General features: G+C 34.7%; 1 pseudogene; it reads right to left on the bottom strand.

Moving 5' to 3' along the window:
- Window positions 1-4,943: 4,943 nt before the first annotated feature.
- Window positions 4,944-9,717, bottom strand: LOC140983888 (uncharacterized; annotated as a pseudogene).
- Window positions 9,718-19,284: the final 9,567 nt, after the last annotated feature.

The following is a 19,284-nucleotide window of genomic DNA, read 5'->3' as shown; positions in this document are numbered from 1 at the left end:
ATAGCTGGCTCAGCTACAAAAGCCCTGATAGATTCTGGGGCTACTCACTCATTTATTTTTATGGTCTTTGCGAATTTTCTCAAAGTTAAGACCGTAGGGCTAGATGTAGCCTACTCAGTGGTACTGCCTTCGGGAGAGGAGATGGCAGCCACCAATGTGATTCGAGACATAGATCTGGAGCTTCATGGCAACCTTGTTTATGCGGATATGATTGTTTTGCCGATGCCAGAGTTCGACATCATATTAGGAATGGATTGGCTATTGTGGAACAGAGTGTTGATAGACTTCCAGCGGAGATCTGTTCTAGTCCGACCGCCTGGGATGACACAGTTCTTATTTGAGCCGGACATGTACTTTCCCTTACCGCGCATTATTCCTTATGTCCAGGCTAGGAAGCTCATGCATAGAGGGTGTCGAGCGTTGTTAGCAACTTTTATATCTGTCCCCGAGGCACCCAGTCAGTCAGCCTCAGATGTCCCAGTTGTCAGAGATTTTCTAGACGTTCTTCCGGAGGACGTCTCTGGTATGCCACCTGAGCGAGAGGTGGAGTTTTCCATTGAGCTTATGCCAGGTACGGTTCCGATCTCAAAATCACCATACCGAATAGCACCGACAGAGATGGCAGAGCTTAAGAAGCAGATTCAGGAACGTCTTGACAAGGAGTTCATTCGCACAAGCTTTTCACCATGGGGCGCGCCAGTCGTGTTTGTGAAGACGAAGGATGGCTCTATGAGACTTTGCATCGAGTACCGGGAGTTGAACAGGGTTACAGTGAAGAATAAATACCCACTTCCGAGGATTGAAGATCTATTTGACCAGTTGCAGGGAGCTTCGGTGTTCCCCAAGATTGATCTGCGTTCCGGTTATCACCAGTTGAGGGTGAAAGATACTGATGTTTCGAAGACTGCTTTTAGGACTCGTTATGACCACTACGAGTTCCTTGTGATGCCGTACGGTTTGACGGATGCGCCAGCGGTCTTCATGGATCTCAGGAATTGCATATTCCAGCCGTATCTTGATCAGTTTGTGTTAGTGTTCATAGACGAAATTCTCGTCTACTCGAAGAATCAGGAGGATCACGGCAGACATCTGACCACAGTGTTGCAGACATTGTAGAAGCACAGATTGTTCGCAAAGTTCAGTAAGTGCGAATTCTGGTTGGAGAAGGTGGCGTTCTTAGGCCACATTGTTTCTAGCAGTGGCATTGAGGTAGACCCAGCGAAAGTTGCAGCAGTCAGAGATTGGGTTGTGCCACAGAATGCATCTGAGATTCGCAGTTTTCTTGGCTTAGCAGGATATTATCGGAAGTTCATTCAGGGATTTTCTTCCATTGTAGTTCCACTCCCAGCATTCGTTGTGACTTTGATTGTTGCACTCCCAATTGCAGGTTGTCCGCAAGTAGTATAATTTGGTGAGTCCGATATCGTATCCAGAGGGAAGCTACGGTAATTACAAGTCCACTACAATGTCTTTTTGTTTTTGTTTTTGTTTTTCTTTTAATTGTTTGAATATTTAATTGGTAATTTTTAATTGTTCAAATTTTAATTTAAGTATTTGAGATTAGAGGATTCACTCTTGATATTTTAATAAAGTTAACATTAATGAACATTATTGAAATCCACTTAATAAAATGGTTCTAATATATTAAATAATCGTATTTACATTATGTTATATACTATTTACTTATAAGTATAAAATATATATCAAAACTTATAAATGTTGTCAAGTATTTATCGTGCTATATATATTTGTAAACACTAAATCAAGGTTCCCACTTTAAATGGTTAGTAAAACCAAACAAACATTTAAATGGTACCAAGAAATTAATAATATGATATTTTGATATATAATAAATCAAGGCATCCACTTTAAATGGTTGGTAAAACCAAACTAACATTTAAATGGTACCAAGAATTTAGTGTAACATATAGCAACAATAAATCAAAACTCCCACTTATAAGTAGTGTATAAATATGCTTAAAGAAATAAATATAACATAAACAATAAATAATGATTAAATAATATAAAACATAGATTATTACCTTTTAATAATCTTATTATCATACCAAGAGCTTCACCTTTTCATCTCAACCTTAGGAAGTTAGCTACTCTTTATTCAAAGTATAAAACTTTGAATATGAAATTAACATGCTAATTATTTTTAAATGATGAAATAAAGGAAAAATAAAGAGAGAAATATTATGAACTCAAAGATTTGTTCATAGAATGAGGGATATCTCAATTCATTACAATGCACCCCTATTTATAGCCAAATTTGGGGAGACAACCACAAATAAAATATTTTTTTTTACACAAAAGTCTTCATTGGTGTTCCAAGAAATTATATCATATTACACATCACTTTTGAAAATATTCTCATCCGAATTTTCTTCTCCACATAAAATAAAACATGTGGATAATTGAGTTGTTTGGATTGTGGTATTTTATTTTAACCATTTGACCAAGTAGTTTGAGAGATATGGTCAAAATACTAGAGCATGGTAAAACTGCCACTCCTTCGATAACTTTATTTGTTGCTTAATTTGATCCCAATTATGAGAAGATTTTTATCTCATGCTTGTCACCAATATTGTAGATATTATCATCAACTTTCTACAGGTCCAAGAACTATCTTAATCCCATTTGCAACGCCAAGTTTATTCTTGTTTTATCGAACCTGTAAAAATATTAAAAACTTATAATTACACAACAACTTATTTTTTATACAATTTATTATAAAACATATAATATTTAGACATTTAATAAAACAAAAACTATAAATTAATATTATAAAACATTTATTTAATGTATAATTTTTATGTTTAACACACCCCCCAACCAGCTTATTGCTAGTCCCTAGCAATTTAAGCGTTAATAGCAATACAAGACATATTGAGTAATTTAAATAGAAATGTAATCGAAACTCTCCAAGTGTTTAAATTAAATTTGAAAATTGTCAAAGTTATATCAAGATCATTATAATTATAATTTATGAAATAATCTGAGCTGATCAATTCAAAGCTTATTTTCAGGTAATTAAATGTACATGGCCTTCAGAAATTCCTAATAAGAGTCTCAACTCCATATCCTCACAGGTTAATAAATGTTTCAATTCAGGGGAACGATTTCTCTCATGGAGTTGGAATACAGATAAATGCTAAAGAAAATCGTTTACAGAATGCAAACAGACAAACGAGCCAGATTAATCAAAAGATAGGAAATCCATTGATTCAAAATCTAGTTATTCTTATTATATATATATATTTTTCCTGGTCTTCTATTGAGATTTTTTCTTTTATTTCGTAACATCATAGAATCAGACAAAGTTTATGCTCATTGACCACATATTTATTTAATTTTTACAATATATTTCTCTCTTTCTATTTTTTTTCCTTCTTTCTTTCTTTCTCTTTTTTTTAAAGAGAGATAAATAGGTCGTAGCATATAACTTTGAAATAACAAAGATCGTCAACATTTCTCTTTTTTTTTTCCAGGAAGTATTAATTTTTTTTTCAAAATAAGAACTCAAGATTTAAATAATAGATAGCCTCTCTTATTATCAATAAAAGCTCGAAAGTCGTTTTCTCAATCCTCTCCACGCACTCACAAAATATGTGTGAGTTTAAAATTTTAGGCACTCTTATAAGATATATCTTGGGCCATATACTTTAATAACTGATCTTATCACAATGGTTAATCACTCAAAAAGATTTCATAAATCATATTTTTATAATCATCAGAATATAAAAATTGACTTTTTTTTTTCAAATAAAAATTAAAACATCCTTAGATAGATTAGTACATGTTCTAATTTAAACCTTTCAAACATATAATGTATGATATTTTTACAAAAATTACTAAGATACAAACAATAAACATGGTTTTATTTTAAAATAATATATATATTTTTAAAAAAAAATTTGAAATTTTTTTATTATTTTTTTTATAAATTTGTTTCCCCCCCAAACAGAATATGACATTGTCCCTAATGTCAAAATAACTATTAATAAAGAATATATAATGAAAGAGATATCACCTTGAATTTTATTGAAGATAACAAACTGAAACAAACGCAAACCAATCCACGACTTTTGAATCAATGATCCAATTTTCTTTTCTTACTGCTTGATTGTGACCAATTGATCTTTGCTATCATCGGATCAGGTTTATGAACAAAAGCTTCCAAATCATGAATTAATTGGTCGGCAGTCGAAGCAGAGATGGGCATCCTTCGTGAATTTTTTGAAATGAAATTCTGTTCCACAACTTTATCAAGAAATGTCAACAAACTGTCATAATAATTATTGATATTCAACAAGCCCACAGGTTTATTATGGATATTAAGTTGTGCCCAAGGAACAGTGTGAAAAATTTCTTCTAACGTACCAAAACCACCTGGTAATGCGATAAAAGTATCAGAATTTCCAATCATTTTGGTGATTCGTTCATATATTGAAGAAACTTTTAACTCCTCCCCAATCGTAACACCTGTAATATTTCCCTCAGCTAAAGCTGTAGGAATAATACCCAAAACCTGACTACCTCCAAGATGTGCGGATGTTGAAACAAATCCCATTAACCCAATATTACCTCCCCCATATACAAAGTGAATTTTTCTCTCAGTCAATATCTTTCCAAGATTATTTGCTGCTTCTACAAACACTTCATTTTTTCCAGGACTCGACCCACAAAATACACAAATATTTTTCAATGTTTGTGCAGATGATCCAGCCATGTTTTTACTTTCTTTTTGGTCTGCGAAAATAGAGAGAAAGATGAGAGATTTTATCGGGTTTATATGTTATCATGACAAAACTATGGGTCACAGTTGTAAACAGAATAAACAGTAAAAACAATAATAACACACATGCATATAAACAGTAGTGTGATTGTGGCTCACAATTTTTCTCTGGTTTTACGTTCAGAAACGGTTTCAACGCCTTCTATGAGTCGAGGATTTGCTTCCCATCCAATTTTCTTATAAATTGGCAAACAGGGTCTTTTTTAGTCGGATTCCCAAGGCTATTAAAATGACGCTCGTCTTGTAATTGTTTCCATAAATGGAGAAGTTCAATATGCACGTGTCCACTAGAATGCGTCTCAAGAGTCAATAAGATGTTATCTAAAGCCTCCTTACTCAGCCATTTCTTAATGAAACCAATTTTATCTTCTCTGTTATTGGAAACATATCCCAATGATCTGCATCGTTTTTCACAATTCCATCTTGCACATTTATGACAAACCCCTAAACTTTTGGCCCTTCGTTTTTTCGCATAAGTACTTTTTCCTAATCCAGACATATACCGAATGAGTAATGACTGTTGAACTTCTCTTCCTAATCGGACCTTAGCTTCTATTACTAGACGAATATCTTCTGGAATTCCTTTTCGCATTAACAATCTCAATCTTTCACACCTACCTGCATAAATTTTTCTTAGAACCTTTTCAGAAATAGAGGGAAAATATTTACAAATTTTTGAGAGAATTTCATCCATTTTGAAAAGAAAGGAAATGATTTTTTTTTTATATCAGCAATTGTGGGAAACTGATTAAACCGACTATGAGAGCCACGGAGTACCGTTATCCGCCATTTAACCGGGAAAATAAAAAGATTAAGGAAACCTGAAATAAAAACAAACAAAATTAATTGCAGTACAAAAAATCAAGGATCGGAAAGGGAAATAAACTCTTCTTTAAATATTTCATTTTTCTAAAAATGGTTTAAGCCTTTGTCCATTTACTTTAAAAACATCACCATTTTTAGGATTTTCAATGTCCACAGCTCCATAAGGATACACATGTTTTACAACATATGGACCTGTCCATCTTGATCGTAATTTTCCTGGGAATATGTGAAGTAGCAAATTATAAAGCAAAACTTTTTTACCAATCTCAAAAGATTTTCTAAGAATTTTTTTATCATGAAATGATTTGATTTTTGCTTTATAAATCCTTGAATTCTCATACGCGTCATTTCTGAGTTCATCAAGTTCAATAAGTTGCAATTTGCGCAATTTGTTGGCATCATCCATGCTTGAATTAAAAGTTTTGATCGCCCAATAAGCTTTATGTTCCAATTCCACAGGCAAATGATAATATTTTCCGTAAACCAACCTATAGGGAGACATATTCAATGATGTTTTAAAAGCTGTTCGATATGCCCAAAGTGCATCATTAAGTCGCAGAGACCAATCTTTTCTATTTGGGTTAACAGTTTTTTCCAAAATTTGCTTTATCTCCCTATTAGCTAATTCAACTTGTCCATTTGTTTGAGGATGATAAGGAGTAGTTACTTTGTGAGTAATACCATATTTTTTCATCAACGAAGCAAATGGTTTATTAACAAAGTGAGTTCCCCCATCACTTATCATGGCTCGAAGAATTCCAAATCTACTAAAAATATTTTCTTTTAAAAATTTGATGACGATTTTATGATCATTTGTTCGACATGGAATTGCCTCTATCCATTTGGAAACATAATCAACTGCAACTAAAATATACAAGTATCCAAACGAAGGTGGAAAAGGTCCCATAAAATCAATTCTCCAACAGTCAAAGATTTCAATTTCAATGATAGGATTCAAAGGCATCATGTTTCTTTTTGAAATCGCACCTAATTTTTGACAATTTTCACAGATCTTGCAGATTTCGTGGGTATCTTCAAACAAAGTGGGCCAATAAAATCCACACTGCAAGATTTTTGCAGCAGTTTTCTTTGAAAAAAAATGTCCTCCGCATGCTTCTGAATGAAAAAATTTAATGACACTACTTACCTCATTGTCGGGTATGCAACGCCGAAAAATTTGATCTGGACAATACTTGAACAGATACAGATCATTCCAATAAAATTTTTTTACCTCATTTAAAAATTTTTTCTTATCTTGAGAATTCCATTGCGGTGGCATTTTTCATGTCACAAGAAAATTTACTATGTTAGCAAACCAAGGTGTGGTAGTAACTGAAGATAGATGTTCATCAGGAAAATTATCGTTAATTGGTGTCATTTCACAAGATGATCCTGTTACTAGTCTCGATAAATGATCGGCTACAAAATTCTTTGTTTTTTTTTTTTTTTTATCTTTGATCACAATTTCAAATTCTTGGAGCAACAAAATCCACCGTATCAGTCGTGGCTTTGCATCCTGTTTGGTCAACAAATATCTAATAGCAGAATGATCAGTAAAAAAAATAGTCGTTGATCCAATCAAATAATAACAAAATGTATCTAATGCAAATATTACAGCAAGTAGTTCTTTTTCAGTTGTGGAATAATTCATTTGAGCATTGTTTAAAGTTTTACTTGCATAATATATCACAAAAGGCTTACCGTTTCTTCTTTGACCCAATACTGCACCGACTGCATAATCACTCGCATCACATGATTTCAAATGGTAAAGACCAATAAAGAGGTTGCATGATAGGAGCTGATGTTAAATGTCGAATGATTTTATCAAAAGCATATTGGCATTCTTGAGTACACTCAAATACATTGTCTTTTGTTAAGAGGTTACAAATGGGTTTAGAGATTAAACAAAAGTCCTTTACAAACCTCCTATAAACTCCAGCATGTCCCAAAAATGAACGAATTTCTTTAATGGTTTTTGGAGGGGGTAAATTGGCAATGACATCAACTTTTGCTTTATCAACTTCTATTCCATGAGATGACACAATATGTCCCAAAATAATCCCAGAATTAATCATGTTATGACATTTTTCCCAATTTAAATAAGACCTTTTTCCTCACATCTTTTTAAAACTTTTTCTAAATTTTCAAGACAATTATCAAATGTGCTCCCAAAAATAGTTAAATCATCTATGAAAATCTCCAAACAATTTTCAACCATGTCGCTAAAAATGCTTAGCATACATCTTTGAAATGTTGCTGAGGCATTGCATAAACAAAATGGCATCCTTTTGAATGCAAATGTTCCAAAAGGACACGTGAATGTAGTTTTTTCTTGATCTTCAAGTGCAATGGGAATTTGATAATAACCTGAATATCCATCAAGAAAACAGTAGTAGGGATGACGTGCCACTCTTTCTAAAATTTGATCAAAAAATGGTAATGGAAAATGATCTTTGCTTGTGGCATCATTTAATTTTCTGTAATCAATACACATACTCCAACTAGATGGGACTCGACTTGTTAACAATTCACCTTTTCATTTTTTATCACTGTGATGCCAGATTTTTTTGGAACTACTCGCGTTGGACTTACCCACTTACTATCAGAAATAGGATAGATAATTCCAACATCAAGTAGTTTGAGAACTTCAGTTTTCACAACATCTTTCATGTGCGGATTTAATCTCCTTTGTGGTTGTTGAGATGTTTTAGCATTTTCTTCTAAATGAATTTTGTGAGTGCAAATTAGTGGATTAATGCCCTTGAGATCTTTTAATGTCCAACCAATTGCATTTTTATGTCTTTTAAGCATATCAACTATTTACCTTCTTGATCACTTGCTAGTTTGGAAGAAATTACTACCGGATATGTTTCATCTTCTCCAAGAAATGCATACTTCAATTCTTATGGCAAAGGTTTTAACTCCAATATGGGTGGTTCATCTTTGTTCTCATATTTTGCCTCAAATTCTTTCTCTGATCCTGGTAACGAGTGATACCTGATAAAATCATCAAGATCAATTTCAATATTTTTTTTAACAGTATCAATTGAACGAATATCTAATTGGTCACGAGTACTCCCTTCTTGAATGTTTTCTTTCACAAGAGTTTCAATAAGATTTTCATCTTCACTTTCATCTCCTTTGTCATGTGGTTGCTTACAAAGATTAAAAACATTAAGCTCCAAGGTCATGTTACCAAATGACAATTTCATTATTCCATTCCTGCAATTTATAAGAGCATTAGAAGTTGCTAAAAATGGACGACCCAAAATTACAGGAATTGCATTACAAGCTTCGATAGGTTGTGTATCTAAAACTATGAAATCGACAGGATATACAAAGTTATCAACTTGGACCAACACGTCTTCTACTATACCTCTTGACACTTTAACAGATCTATTGGCAAGTAAAAGTGTTACCGAAGTAGGTTTTAACTCACCTAAATTGAGTTCTTGATAAACCGAATATGGAAGTAAATTCACACTAGCTCCAAGATCAAGAAAGGCTTCTTTAATCTTTCGTTCTCCAATAATACATGAAATAGTTGGACAACCAGGGTCTTTGTATTTCAAATTATTATTATTTTGAATAATTGCACTTACTTGTTCGGCTAAAAATGCTTTCTTTTTCACATTCAATTTTCTTTTCACGGTGCACAAGTCTTTCAAAAATTTGGCACATGATGGTACCTGCTTTATTGCATCTAATAAAGGAATATTAACTTTTACTTGTTTAAAAATATCATATATATCAGAATTCAAATTTGATTTTTTTGTATTTTTCAATGCATGAGGGAATGGTGGTGGCACTATCTGTTGATCCTCTTCTTCGCAAGTTATGGGTTCCACTTCCTTACCCTTTGGAGTTGATTTATCATCATTTTCACAAGGTTCAAGAATGGATTTTTCCACTACCTTACCACTGCGAAGGGTAATAACAGATTTTACCTGATCCATCGGTTGAGTTCCAGAAGTTCCGGTTTGTGAATGATGATCCTTGGGATTAGGCTGTGGTTGTGAAGGAAACTTACCTTTTTCATGAACATTAAGTGCAGATGCAAATTTAGCAAGAGTATCTTTCAAATCTGTCATGGTTTGAGCAGTTTGAGTATTGATAGACTCTTGCTTTGCAATGAAAGAATTCAATATATCTTCCAAGTTCCTTTTAGGTGGAGGAACATAAGGTGCATAATTTTGAAAATTTTGTTGATTTTGGAAATGTGGTTGTGAAAATTGTGCAGCATTATCATTCCTCCAACTAAAATTTGGATGATTTCGCCAACCTGGATTGTAACTTTGAGAAAATGGTTCAAAATTTGGCCTTTTGAGATTGTTTAAAACATTGGCTTGTTCATGGAGACATTCTTTAAAAGAAGGCAAAGTGGGACAATCTTTTGTAGAATGATCACTTGTATCACAGATGTGACATGCAATTTCTTGAACAGATTTTAATTGACCATTCTTTTTCAATTCAAGTGCTTCAACTTTTCTTGCCAAAGAGGTAAATCTAGCTTGCAGATCATGTTCATCTTTGAGAGTATACATACCTCCACCAGATGTGAGAGATTCAATCTTGTTTCATGGTTCGATTGTACCTATAGTGTCTCAATTTTGAGCATTTTCAGCTAATGAATCGAGATACTCAATTGCCTCGTTTGGATCTTTATCTTCAAATGTTCCATTACACATAAATTCAACCATTTGCCTATCTTTATGTGTTAAGCTTTCACAAAATTGAGAAACAACTCTCTAAATTTCAAAACCATGATGTGGACAAAGATTAAGCAATTCTTTATATCTATCCCAACACTGATAAAAAATTTCTCCTTGTTTTTGAGTGAAAGTGATGATTTGCCTTTTGAAAGAATTTGTTCTATGAGATGGAAAAAACTTTTTCAAAAATTGTTGTTGCAATTCATCCCAAGTTCAAATGGATCCCTATCTAAGATTTTGTAGCCAAGTTTTAGCTTTATCTTTTAAAGAAAAAGGAAAAATCTTAAGTCGAATGGTGTTCATGCTACAATTTAGATCATTATATGTGTTGCACACTTCTTCAAATTCTCGTAAATGCATGTATGGATTTTCAGAATCTAAGCCATGAAAGTTGGGTAAAAGTTGGATAATACCAGGCTTAAAATTGAAATGAGATGCATCAGGGGGAAAAACTAAACATGAAGGTGCACTAGTACGTGTAGGATTCATGTGATCTCTAAGTGTTCTTCGCCTATCATGATCATGTTGAGATTGAAATTCATCTTCATTTTCCTGGATGGGTTCTTCCGCCATGTTTTGTAAAAATAAAGGGTTATTTCGAATGAGTCGACCACTAAATGTACGTGACCAAATAATGCTCATGCAAATGCAAAAGAAAAAGAAGAAAAACACAAAAAAACAATAAAAAATTCAAAGAAAGAAAATTAAATAGACTTTAAATTAAATTATACTTCCCCGGCAACGGCGCCAAAAACTTGTTGTGACTTTGATTGTTGCACTTCCAATAGCAGGTTGTCCGCAAATAGTATAATTCGGTGAGTCCGATATCGTATCTACAAAGAAGCTACGATAATTACAAGTCCACTACAATGTCTTTTTGTTTTTTTTTCTTTTAATTGTTTGAATCTTTAATTGGTAATTTTTAATTGTTCAAATTTTAATTTAAGTAGTTGATATTAGAGGATCCACTCTTGATATTTTAATAAAGTTAACATTAATGAACATTATTGAAATCCACTTAATAAAATGGTTCCAATATATTAAATAATCATATTTATATTATGTTATATACTATTTTCGTATAAGTATAAAATATATATCAAAACTTATAAATGTTGTCAAGTATTTATTGTGCTATATATATTTGTAAACACTAAATCAAGGTTCCCACTTTAAATGGTTGGTATAACCAAACTAACATTTAAATGGTACCAAGAAATTAATAATATGATATATTGATGTATAATAAATCAAGGCATCCACTTTAAATGGTTGGTAAAACCAAACAAACATTTAAATGATACCAAAAATTTAGTGTAATATATAGCAACAATAAATCAAAACTCCCACTTATAAGTAGGGTATAAAAATGCTTAAAGAAATAAATATAACATAAATAATAAATAATTATTAAATAATATAAAACATAGATTATTACCTTTTAATAATCTTATTATCATACCAAGAGCTTCACCTTTTCATCTCAACTTTGGGAAGTTAGCTACTCATTATTCAAAGTATAAAAATTTGAATATGAAATTAACATACTAATTATTTTTAAATGATGAAATAAAGGGAAAATAAAGAGAGAAATATTATGAACTCAAAGATTTGTTCATAGAATGAGGGATATCTCAATTCATTACAATGCACCCCTATTTATAGCCAAATTTCGGGAGACAACCACAAATAAAATATTTTTTTTTTACACAAAAGTCTTCATTGGTGTTCCAAGAAATTATATCATATTACACATCACTTTTGAAAATATTCTCATCCGAATTTTCTTCTCCACATAAAATAAAACATGTGGATAATTGAGTTGTTTGAATTGTGGTATTTTATTTTAACCATTTGACCAAGTAGTTTGAGAGATATGGTAAAAATACTAGAGCATGGTAAAACTGCCACTCCTTCGATAACTTTCTTTGTTGCTTAATTTGATCTCAATTGTGAGAAGATTTTTATCTCATGCTTGTCACCAATATTGTAGATATTATCATCAACTTTCTACAGGTCCAAGAATCATCTTAATCCCATTTGCAACGCCAAGTTTATTCTTCTTTTATCGAACCTGTAAAAATAGTAAAAACTTATAATTACACAACAACTTATTTTTTATACAATTTATTATAAAACATATAATATTTAAACATTTAATAAAACAAAAACTATAAATTTATATTATAAAACATTTATTTAATGTATAATTTTTTATGTTTCTCAGCATTGAAGAAGAAGAATGTGAAATTTGTGTGGAGCGATGAGTGCTAGAAGAGCTTCGATACTTTGAAGCAAGCCCTTATCTCAGCACCAGGTTTGGCCATGCCATCAGGGCCTGGAGATTTTTTCTTGTATACCGATGCTTCGAAGCTCGGTCTCGGCGCAATATTGATGCAGCACGGGAAGGAGATAGCATATGCTTCTCGTCAGTTGAAGACTCATGAGAAGAATTACCCTACCCATGATCTAGAGTTGGCAGCCGTTATATTTGCCTTGAAGATCTGGAGGCATTATTTGTACGGAGAGAAGTGTCAGATCTTTACCTACCATAAGAGCCTCAAGTATTTCTTTACGCAAAAAGAGCTGAATATGCGTCAGAGGCGATGGTTGGAGCTTGTGAAAGATTATGATTGTGACAGTAGCTACCACCCGGGTAAGGCTAATGTAGTCGCGGATGCATTGAGCAGGAAAGTTGCAGTGATGGCCCATCTGACGATTTAGAGACCTCTTCAGTCTGAGATGCAGAGGGTTGATCTAGAGGCATATCCTCAAGGTAGAGTTCCTTGTCTATCCACCTTGACGATCCAGTCTTCTCTCATTGACCGTATTCGCAGTGGTCAGCCAGCAGATGAGTAGTTGGCAAAGTGGAAGCAGAGAGATGAGGCCAAGGGAAGTGTCTTGTATTCAGATAGTGATGGTATTGTGAGATACCGGGATAGGATATGGGTTCCTAGCAGTGATTCTATCCGAGCAGATATTCTATCAGAGGCCCATATGTCGCCGTACTCTATTCATCAAGGGAGTACGAAGATGTACAAAGACCTGCAGTTATTGTACTGGTGGCCAGGAATGAAGAAGGATATCAGACGCTTTGTATCCGAGTGTCTGACTTGTCAGTTAGTGACGGCAGAGCATCAGAGGCCAGCAGGTTTGCTCATGCCTCTTCCTATTCCCGAGTGGAAGTGGGAGAATATTACCATTGGCTTTGTTACCGGTTTGCCGAAGTCAGTCAGAGGATCAAATGCTATCTGGGTTATTGTTGATCTTCTTACCAAATCAGCGCACTTCTTGCCTATCAAGATGACTTTCACCATGAGTCAGTATGCAGAGTTGTATATCCGGGAGATAGTCCGATTTCATGGTATTCCAGTTTCTATCGTGTCTGACAGAGACCCCAGATTCACTTACTCATTTTGGAAGAGTTTGCATTCGATAATGGGTACGAAGTTGTTGTTTAGCACAGCTTTCCACCCTCAGACAGACGGGCAGTCAGAGCGAGTTATTCAGATTTTGGAGGATCTTCTCCGTGCTTGTGTTATCGATTTCTCCGGGAGTTGGGAGTCGAACTTGCCATTATTGGAGTTCACCTATAACAACAGCTTTCAGTCGTCTATAGGAATGGCTCCGTACGAAGCATTGTATGGTCGCAAGTGTGGATCTCCTTTTCATTGGGATGAGGTAGGAGAGAGAGCAGAGTTGGGTCCAGAGATTATTCAGCAGACTGTCAATGTAGTAGCTCAGATCCGTGACAGGATGAGGACTGCTCAGAGTCGACAGAAGAGTTATGTGGACCAGCGGAGGATGGATTTAGAGTTCGTCGTGGGCGACCATGTCTTTGTAAAAGTGGCACCTATGAAGGGTGTCATGTGATTTGGGAAGAAAGGGAAGCTCAGTCCGAGATTCATTGGACCATTTGAGATCCTTGACAGAGTTGGGACGCTAGCTTATCGTGTTGCTCTTCCGTCAATCTGGCCGGAGTACACAATGTGTTCCACGTTTCTATACTGAGGAAGTATATGGCAAATCCTTCGCATGTCCTGAACTTTGTGCCGTTGCAGCTTACTCCGAACCTGTCTTATGAGGACAGACCAATGCGAATCCTAGACAGACAGGAGAAGAAGCTTCGGAACAAGCTGGTTAAGCGAGTTAAAGTCAAGTGGCTTAACCATTAAGAGGAGGAAGCTACGTGGGAGTCTGAGCCAGAGATGAGGAGTCGGTATCCGGAACTATTCGGTGAGTTCAAATTTCGAGGACAAAATTTCTTTTAAGAGGGGAAGGATTGTAGAACCCGTAAATTAGACTACGTATAAGCCATGCATAATTCTAGTATTTAAATTAAAATGATTTTATTGCATGAGTATTTAAAATCCTTTTCTTTAAATTTATTTATTTCATGTGGTCGTTTAATTATTAGCTTTTCAGTTAAGGAATTATCTAAATAAGTTGAGTTAAGTAGTAAATAAAGTTCAATAATTAATTCTTTAATTCAATAAAATATTTAATTGATAGATAAAACACTAGAGATTTAAAATTCAATATTTAAGAAATATTTTCCCTTTATTTTACTTAAGAATTTCGGCCCTCTCTATTTAATTTAAGAATAGTTGTCAATCCAATTATTTAATATCTTCCCTTATCCATTTTCTTGGGAGATAATTCTATCACACTAAATCTTCAATAATTGATAATTAAGCAATATTTGTGCCACTTTTAATCATCAATTTTCGGCCATCACCTAAAAGATTTAAACTAAGTTTGACAACTCATTTCCTTTGATTCTCTTCCTTATCCATTCTCGGTAGATAACCCCTTCATTTTTAATCCCCACTAATTAATGATTTAAGCAATATTCCATCCCATTTTAATAGTAGATTTCGGCCACCTCATTATTTTAAAAGACTTAATTTTTGTTTTGGCAACTCACTATTTTAATTCATTTCCTTATCTTTTCTTGGAGATAATTCCCCCACCTTTTTAATCACCAAGTAATTCACAATTAAGCAATATTCCACCTTAAACCTAGACCAGAAATCGGCCACTTCCATGTAAATTATTCTCCACATCTCCCTAAAATCAAATCATTTCTCTTATCTCTCAACTCAAGGATAGAAAGATTTCTATCTTGTCATTCTATCCCCATTTATCTTGCAACTTCCTCATTCATTTCCTAGACTTCTATCCCTCCTCATTTTCGAAAATTTCAGTCCCTTTCAGTATAGAAAACGTGAGAAATCAAGGAAAAATAAGAGAGAAAACACAAAAAAAATAAAAGAGAAAACAAGAGAAGAGAACTCTGTCTCCGCCGCGCCGTGTCGTCGTATTAATTCGTTTTCTTTTCAAACGAAATCCAGGCATGTTTATATTTTTATTGACTCTTCAATCAAGTCATATTAATATTTTAAAATATCATGTGTGCATGAATCATGAAGAAGAAAACCGAAATTTTCAGCAACAAGAACAAGAAAAAAATTCTGCACAGATTTTTGTTTATACTCATGCTTCACGTTTGGTATGTTTCCTTTCGATTTCAGGGGTGGCTCGTTCCAGGGGCTTGAGGATGCATATAGACATGTACTAGGACATGTTAGGGTCATGCAAGAACGTTGGTTCCAGCCCCACGCATGCTGGAAGTCAGAAATGACAGCAACTCCCCAAGCATGCACCTTTTTGGGTTCGATTTTCTCATGTTGCTGTCAAGGGTTGATGCTTTTAATCTTGGCTGCCCTAGGGGCTATAGCCATGGTTAGAACATCTCCTGGTAATTTATAAGATGTGACCAAGTTGGTATTTCGAAGCTTGGTCCATGATGAATCGGTTTTCTAATCAAAAACTAGAACATCCCCTTCGACCCCTTTTAAAATTCTGCATGTGTTCTCTCGGTTTGGGTGTTGGTGTGGATCTTGGTCGGCTCTTTAGCCCTTAGCCATGGTTCACATCATACCTCAGGATTTATAGATCAAGCTATGGTCAACCATATGGCCATTGGTACGATGCATGACAGCAACAAAAATAAAATTTCAGAAACATCACGGTATAGATTTTAAGTTCTCGGTTGAGGCTTTGTGTTGTCGTAGGTGTTGGACTGGATTGTGGTTGGCCTAGGGCCCTTAGCCAGGGTTCAAGCCACATCTTATGATGTTGGGAAGAGGCCATGGTCGGTGGTTCAAGCCCCAATGGCCAATAGTCTCGCAAACGAAGCGATGTAAGTACAAGTGCGGTTGCTGGAATTTCTTGACAGCAACTTGCTGCTTCGGTTGAGAGGCTCGTTCGAGTGCTTGATTGGCTTTTAGCCTATGGCCTTAGACTGGACAGTACCTCATCATGTTAGAAGAGTCATGTTTTTGGCAGTTTGTGATTTGGTCAAGTTTAGAGGTCGTACGAGGGTTTACGGTGCAATGTGCCAAAGTGACTCTCGAAAGAGCGTTTCATGTTTTGGCCTCCATTCACCAAGATTTCGACTTGTACAACTTTAGGAGCATTATTTTATCCTTTTAAGAGTATTTTTAATCATGACTAAACGTTGGTTCGGGTTGGCTCGGAGTCATGATTAAATACTAAGTCAGTAGGCGTAATTGTCTCGTTTTTTGATTCAATTACAAAGTTTGGTCAAGTAAATCATTTGCATATTTTTCATGACATAATTAGGTCGCAGCGAGCCTGGGAACAGTCCAACCCTTACGGTAAAATTAATATAGGATATTTAATTACGTTATTTAATTATATTACGGGCAAAAATGTAAAATATCCATTTTTCAGATTTATGTGATATTGCTTGGGACCACTTCGCTGTTATTATTACTTCACCCGGTGGTCACTTACCGGTTCAGTTCAGTTCATCCCGGTGGCTACTTATCGGTCCTACCCAGTATACTGTGGCAATAGTCTGATCAGACGTACATTATTTCACCCAGTCGTCAGTTACCGGTAAGTTCAGTTCAGTGCAGTTTAGGGGGCCACTTGCGTATAACATAATCTCAACAGAAAATTATTACACGTTATTTTATGACAGGGCTCTACGGAGCAAACATTTCACTTACTACTTTCAGTTCAATTATGCATGTAATATTAATTATTCATGATACGATTTCAATTCAGTGATGCACGCATTACAATTAATCATGACATGATATTTTCCTTCGCATGCGATTTTATTATTATTACTTGTTATTTACGATATATGCATGCTGAGTCTTTAGACTCATTAGACTTGATTGTTGTAGGTACTGATGAGTTCGGGACCGAGGCCAGGGACCAGTGAGCCATCGAGGGTCGGCAGTAGTGGAATCCGAGGACCTCATTTTCAGCATTTACTATTTTTAGGCTCAAACATTTTCATCGTTATGGGATTATTTTAAAATATGAGTTTGCAAACAAATATTTACTTCCGCTGTTATGTTAAATGGTTAAACTTTTATAAGTTATTTTTATGAATGAGACATTCTATTTACGTAAAGAGAAAATTTTTAAATTTTTCCGCAAATTTTCAAGTACTATTTAGAGGCTTCTACAAGCGTGGCTGAAAACATGGGTAGAACGATAGGGAAACGTGAGAGCTCAGTTTGTGGTCTATGCACGTTTTGGGGAAAGGAAGGGAGAAAGGCTGCACATGGTGGCTGTGCAAAGGATCTGGTGTATGAAGGGTCCAATAGGGTCCTAGGAGGATGTCTAAGGGGCTAGAGTTGGTCTGGCTAGGGGCTGGTCGAAGGTGGCTCGGGATAAGTTGGGCTGCGACGTAAATCATGGAGAAAACGTTCAGTAATTTGGCTTGGGCAGAGAGAAGAGGCTAGACCGTGGTCTTGTGTGGGCTTTACCGTGGCTCACAAGGGTGGACTTGGGTCTAGTAAGTAATGGTTCGAGTTTTGGAAAAAGAAATTAAGTTTTGAGTTAAATCAGGTTATGAAACGAAATTACGGTTTAGCGATTAAGTTGAATAAATAGAAAGGCTCGAGTTTACGTTTAAGAAAATTATTATAAGTCAAAAATAAGTTTATATGATGGTTCGAGATAGGCTCAAGTTAAGAAACATAGGAAAAAGTCAAAAACGGGAAGTTCGGGGTCCGGGGGTAAAATGATCATTTTACATCTCAGGTAGTTCGAATGTCTTGGCAGTGTCACGAGGGGTCATAATATATGTTAAATAAATTTTAAAATGATTATGGTGAATTTACGATATTTTTACGATAAATGCTACAGTCGAGCGATTTTTTCGAAAATGCTTATTTTACGATTTTTGGAGGATATGATATTTTATAAATAAAAGGAAAAGAAAAATATTTTGAAGGATGTGAATTGACTATGACTCAGAGGATTAGTGGGGGGATCCGTCTTAAGAAGGGGCGATGAACTTACTTTATTTTAGGCCACGACCTAGTGACGAAGTTGGGATGTGATGAGTCATTAGACTCACTAGGTTTGAATGGTCGCATGTGAGGAAGATGTTGAGGGAGGATCGGACGCTTGAGTGGATCGGACATGACAGTACACTCCCGAAGACTTATGTTTTCCGCAATATTATGATAATCAAAGTTTTGATTAAGATTTTGAGGATTATTTTAAAGAGATATTTATGTTTCGTTTTTAAAAGTTTAAACACTGGATTTTGTATGATTGATGTATGCTTTTATGATTTAAAAATTTATGGATTTTTATCGCAAATGCTTATTTTTTTAAATATGGATTTATGTTTTGGTATGGTTCGATCTTTATGAAAATATTGAAAAAAAAATTCTAGTATTATTTATTTAATGTAAAAGGTAAGCGACGTTTCAGTTGGAATCAGAGTCAAAGATCTTGTAAAGGTTGTGTCTACTACAGGTTCCGAGAAGCTCAAGAAGTCAAGCCTCAAGTCTATGAGTTTTTAGCACTTCAAATTTTTCATGATAAATTTAGATGCTTTTATAGGGAGGTTAGACATTTTCGAATTTAAATTCTTGTTTGTTGCGT

The sequence above is a fragment of the Primulina huaijiensis genome, chromosome 9 (assembly GCF_012295235.1).
Source record: "Primulina huaijiensis isolate GDHJ02 chromosome 9, ASM1229523v2, whole genome shotgun sequence".
Lineage (NCBI taxonomy): Eukaryota > Viridiplantae > Streptophyta > Magnoliopsida > Lamiales > Gesneriaceae > Primulina > Primulina huaijiensis.
This window is presented reverse-complemented; position numbering and strand designations above follow the sequence as displayed.